The 6,363-nt window shown below is 40.1% G+C and overlaps 1 pseudogene; it reads left to right on the top strand.

Moving 5' to 3' along the window:
- The first annotated feature begins 1,976 nt into the window (after positions 1–1,976).
- On the top strand, positions 1,977–5,273 carry LOC125164827 (tubulin alpha-1B chain-like; annotated as a pseudogene).
- The last annotated feature ends 1,090 nt before the right edge of the window (positions 5,274–6,363 follow it).

The following is a 6,363-nucleotide window of genomic DNA, read 5'->3' as shown; positions in this document are numbered from 1 at the left end:
CTAATTAGTTAGTTATTAGTTAGTTATTTTGTATCTTCAAAGTTTTGGTTCAACCTTAAATGTTGTCTGAGTAGCTCCAAAATTGAGAACCTATGAACGCAACACATCTTACATTATTATGATTAGATAATGTGTATTCACAGCAGGATACAGGAGTGAGGTTTGCTTTCCCTGGAAGGGTCTTTGGACAATTCTGCTGAGGCTTCCTCCTTGTGGAGCTAAATGCCATGCTTGGAGAGAAAAAGCCATATGCTATTCTATTCCAACAGGCAGTGCGTGTAACAGGTGATCTTTACAGCAAAGGTGCACTTAAGTCATCGGAGCTTGTACATTCATGGAATTTTTGCCTACCTGAAACTTTGCAATGTCTTCTAGAGAGTAGTGGAAACCTGCCTCCTAATGTCCATGATAGGAAAGTACAGACTGTAATTGGTTATTATTGTTGTCCATCGCCTTGGGATAAAAGAAGCAGGAAGATTACCTCAAAAGACAGATCCAGTGATCTGTAGACCTTGACCCTGGATTAATTAGTTTTCTAAAATCCAACCCTTTTAAGATTGGGGCAGAGTGAGATGAGTTACCAAAAATCTCAGGTCTTTGAAACAATTAAGGAAAGAGACCCAGGTGAGTGGAGTTTGAGAATCCAGTGTAGGTGATAGTTGATTATTAATTAATATTAAGTTGAGTAGAAAGATGAGTGGATTTTTCTGGAAATCCTTAGAGTGATGTTTATTTGTTAAGGGAATGAACTTTTATTGCTTTAGTAAAATTCCTTATTAATTAACTGGGCTCAGCAAGGAAGGGAATCTTTTTTGATGTTTGACCCAAAGTACCCTCTCAAATAGACTAAGACATTAGTCAAAATATAATTCTGTGTCATTAAATTGTTTCACTTGAAGGCTGCTGTTCTAAATATCAAACTCACATACATTCCTTTGGAAATAACTGTGCATTTCCCCTTCCTCCTTGCATTAAAAAAAGTCAAAAAGCAAAATAAAAAAACATTCAGTTGCATCTTCCCTTAACTGTTTCTGGCCCCATAGCATACTACTTGCCTGAAATACATTTAGAGTTTCCTCAAAACATATAGGAAAAAAGAGGCAAAACTCTTCCAGGATATGGCTTCTATTTATGCTGCAACCTTGTGTACCTAATTACTTGTCTGTATTAGCTCTCTGCTACATTTAATTTTTTTGTTGTTGAAGTTTTGAAATTATTGTTTTTCATGCCTGGGTTATATGCTAGGCATTGTGTTAAATGATTTGCATGCATTACTTTGCTAATCTTAATATGGCCATTTTAGAATTGAGAGGCTAACTCATGGAAGCTAGACTTACGCTCCTGTCTAACTCAGAGCTCATCGTTTATTCCACCCCTGTTTACAGTCCCCACTGAATGCCACTTGGAGCACCAGTAGTGTCACAAAACACTTGGTGCCCATTTATTTCATCACTTCATCCTGCCTGCCTGTATTAAGCAGTAGGAAAAAAAAAAGCCCTCCCCTTTAAGCTATCTGTCTTCTGTTATGCCAGACAATAAATTTATGGACAAAATGATCACTTATGATGTCTTTTCATCACTCCTGTGCCTAAAATAATACTTCGGGCTAGTAGGTGGAAATAAAACTTTATCGATGATAACAATGGTGATAACTATTAGCCTTTGGTATTAATAGCCAATTGCAATTTCTGCTCCCTTCCCACACACATGTCTTAAAGCTTCAACCTTTGAAATCTTCCCACACTTCTCAATCCAGACAGTTCGACTTCACTTCCACATTTCACACTCTGAAACTTCACAAGAGTGGGAGGCACAGCTATCGAACTCTTCTTTCGAAATAAAAATTCATGCCATTTCTGGGGAGTCGGTCGTATCCCAATAATAGGATGGAGGGGAGAGGGAGCATATTTTTCTAGGATGCCACAGTTTCCTCCAATACTTTACTGATTAGTAATTCTTAGGTAACAGAGGCATTTATGGCCAACTGCATCTTGCAGCCCTCCCATGACCAACAGTGGTACCGCACTCAGCGAGTAAGTGAGCTTTGCCGCAAAACCAGAGAAAACCTCATCTGCGTCTCCTCTATCAAATCGCCTGAGCTCTTGGAAATAACTCAATGGCATTGCAATGGGAACAACGATGTCATAGCTGACAGTTTTTATTTTAAATGCTTTCATTTGCTTTAGTTTTAGTTCCAAGCAAAATGCTTTAAATCCTGCACGGTGAGTACACTTATAATTTAAATGCAGCATTATTATACTGTATTGCAACACCAGCAGAAGACAGCCCTCGCTCTGCTGATAGATTGCCAGCACACCAAAAAAGCTCGACCTTTATGAGAGCACATGCCCGCTCTGTCTCTGTCTCCATCTCTCTGTCTCCATGTCTATCTCTGTCTCTCTCTTTCACACACACACACACACACACACAGGCTTGGTTTATATTTGTGAGCACGGAAGTGGACAGACATCACAAACACCTGACACTAGAGGAGGTTAATGAAGACCGGGCCCTAACTTTGAGTGTACAAGTAAGGTTTTGTACCTTAAAACGTTGCAAACGTTATCTTGTTCAAGTGTGCTTAAATTGAAATGGCCCAGGCTTACATTTGGCCGACAAAATAAACATGTACCCCATATCGAACAAATCTGTATTAAAAAAAAAAGTTTTCTCAAGTTAATAATCCTTATTGCCTTTTGCCCCATTCTCAAAACACATCCCTGGGCACCTTTTGGGATGAGCACTGGGTGTTGTATGGAAACCAATTTGACAATAAATTTCATATATTGAAAAAAAAACCACATCCCTAAAACCAGTGCTAGTCAAAATAACTAATCGTAAGTGTGGCATGGGGCATTGACTTATAAGAACAGATGGCCTCACTTTTGTCAGACATTATCCCTTCAGGTGCTGGATCCTAGAAAGATTTAGGTCCCAGGGGAGGGACCCGGAGAGCTGCTCTGGGAGGGAATTGAGGGCGAGCAGTAGACTTAGGATAGCAGCTATTTATGAAAGATACTGAAGCATTTAAATATTTTAATAGCTTATCAGATGAATGTTAACCTCACTAAAAGCTCATTTATATTAAAAGGTAATACTAGAGTCATGATGCTTAGAAAGAGAAGGTTCTAATCTAGTTGTAGAACAGAAGGGTTTAGGAATTCTTCCAGGTGTTGGAAAGGGATCTCAGTCTTCCCAATTAATTTTGAATATAAATATGAGTAGTTCTAACCCTGGTTGTTACTAGGAAAATCAAGAAGGGAAAAAAGTTATTATATCTTGTGTTTCCATGAATCATAATCTAATTTAATTATCTCCATAACCCTGTAGGCCTGTATTAGTTTACTAGGGATACCGTAACAAGTACCACAGACTGAGCTGCTCAAATGAGAGAAATTTATTTCCTCACGATTCTGGAGGCAAAAAATCCAAAATTAAGGTGTCAGCAGAGCTGGTTTCATTCTGAGACTTCTCTTCTTGGCTTGTAAACATTTGTCTTCTCCCTGTGTCTTCACATGGTCTTCCTGGTATGTGTGTGTGTACATGTTTGGGTGTGTGTGTCTCCTAATTGCCTCTTCTTATAAGGACACCAGTCACATTGGAGTAGGGTCCATCCTAATGTCCTCGTCACTTTAATGATCACTTTAAAGGCCTTATCCCCAAACACAATCACATTCTGGGGGTACTGGGGGTTAGAACTTCAATATACAAATTTGAGGGCGCCACAATTCAGTCCATAACAGAAAGGTAATGATATAACTCCTCCTTTTAGAAAAACTTTATAGAGTCAGTGCATGACTTACCTCAACTCAGCTTGTTAGGGACGATAACTGGGATCCGGTGTCTGCTCCTGTTGTTGCCCGTGCCTCCTAGTCTGTAGCCACCACGCACAACTGCATCACTATCTATGTTGGCCAGGCTGGTGTCCAGATCAGCAATGTCTACTGGAGTTCTATTGCCTGCAATATGGCATCCAACCCAATGGCCAGATGCCAATTGACAGAAGATGACTCCTTCAACATCTTCTTCAGTGAGGTGGTTGCTGGCAAGTGTGTGCACAAGGTAGTGTTTATAGACCTGGAACCCATAGTCATTGGTGACGTTTACACTGGTACCTACTGCCAGCTATTCCACCCTGGACAGCTCATCACAGGCAAGGAAAATGCTGCCAATAACTATGCCCAAGGGCATTATACCACTGGCAAGGAGATCTTTGACCTTATCTTGGACTAAATTCAGAAAGTGGCCAACAAGCACACAGGTGTTCAAGACATCTTGGTTTTCCACGGCTTTGGAGGGGGAACTGGTTCTGCGTTCACCTCCCTGCTGATGGAATAACTATTGATTATGGCAAGAAGTCCAAGCTGGAGTTCTCCATATACCCAATCCACCAGGTTTCCACAGCTGTAGTTGAGCCCTGTAACTCCTATTCACCACCCATGTCACCCTGGAGCACTCGATTGTGCCTTCATGATAGACAAGAGACCATCTATGACATCTGTCATAGAAATATCAATATTGAGTGCCCAAACTACACTAACCTTAATTGCTTCATTAGCCGGATTGTGTCTTCCGTCACTGCTTTCCTCAGATTTGATGGAGCCCTCAATCTGACAGAATTCCAGACCCGCCTGGTATCCTATCTCCACATCCATTTCCCTCTGGCCATATATGCCCTTGTCATCTCTACTGAGAAAACCTACCATGAACAGTCCCCTGAGCAGAGACCACTAGTATGTGAGTTGAGCCAGAAAGCCAGATGGTGAAATGTGACCCTCACCATGGTAAATACATGGCTTGCTGCCTGTTGTATCATGGCGGTGTGGTTCCCAAAGACGTCAGTGCTGCCATTGCCACCAACAAGACCAAGCATCCCCTTTGTGGGCTGGTACCCCACTGGCTTCAAAGTTGGTATTGATTACAGGTCTCTCACTGTGGTACCGGGTGGAGACCTGGCCAAAGTACAATGAGCTGTGCGCATGCTGAGCAATACCACAGCCATTGCTGAGTCCTGGGCTCACCTGGACCACAAGTTTCACCTGATGTATGTATGATTTATTCACTGGTAAGTGGGTGAAAGCATGGAGGAAGGACGGTTTTTTGAGGCCTCTGAGGACATAGCTGCCCTGGAGAAGAATTATGAGGAGATTGGTGTGGATTCTGTTGAAGGAGAGGGTGAGGAAGAAAGAGAGGAATACCGTTTACCATTCCTGTCAGCCTTGCAGCATGTCCCTCTCAGAACTTTAGCTTCCACATTGGCTGACAAGCGTTAAAGGTTTCTGGTTTGTCTCCAATTTTCACTGTGATCACGTCTTATTTTTCCATGTGTACTTGTAGAATTTTCCTATCATGTCTCAAAGTAAAAGTGTAAGAAGGAAAAAAATATTAAAAAGTTTACAAAATATTTTTAAAAGTCAATTTTATTAAGGCATATTTTATACTTAAAATTGTACCCATTTTAAATGTGTAGCTTGAGTTTGGGCAAATCTGTACACCATCTAACCCACACCACAATCAAACTACAGAAATTTCTATCATCTCAAAAAAAATTGCCTTGTGCTTGTTTCCTGGCATTTCCCCGTCATCCCTGGCTCAAGACTGCCATTGGTTTGATTTCTTTTCTAGTGTTTCATATAAATGGAGTCATAAAGTATGCACACCACTGTCCCTGGCTTCTTTTTACAGCATAATGCATAGTGTTTTTGAGATTCATCCATTTTGGGGGACGTGTATGAGTAGTTTGTTCCATTTGATTGCTGCGTGGTGATCATTGTATGATTCTACCACCATTTGTTTATTGTTTATAGCTTTTGGCTATTATGAAAAGAGCCTTTAGTTATAGGTCTTTGTTCAGCCAGGACATGTGTTTTCATTTCTCTTGGGTAAATATATAAAAGTGGAATGCTTTGTCATATGAGAAGTAGGCATTTAACTTTTAAAACTTTCCTTTTTTCAAGAAGAATCTGCTAACTTCCTTTCCAAATGGTTGTATTATTTTACATTCCCACTAGCAGTGTATGAGAGTTCTAGTTCCTCCACATCCCCTCCAACACTTGGTATTATTGGCCTTTGTAATTTTAGCCTTTCTTGTGGCTATGTAGTGGTATCTCATTGTAGATTTAAAATTGCATTTTATTGATGACTGAGTTCTAGATATAAGCCATTTGTCAGACATATGTAACTCCCATGTTTTCTTCTATTCTTTAGTTTGCATTTTCAGTTTATTAATGCTCATTCAAAATGCAGAATTTTTAGTTTCGATAAAATTCAACTTATCATGTTGTTTTTAGTTTTGGCCTTTTATGTCCTATTTAGGGAATCTTTACTGACTCTATAGAAAGCAAATGTTATATATCTGGATGT

This window comes from Prionailurus viverrinus, chromosome B1, assembly GCF_022837055.1.
Source record: "Prionailurus viverrinus isolate Anna chromosome B1, UM_Priviv_1.0, whole genome shotgun sequence".
Classification (NCBI taxonomy): Eukaryota; Metazoa; Chordata; class Mammalia; order Carnivora; family Felidae; genus Prionailurus; species Prionailurus viverrinus.
Note: the sequence above shows the minus strand (reverse complement) of the source record. Positions and strands in the feature narration are given on the sequence as shown.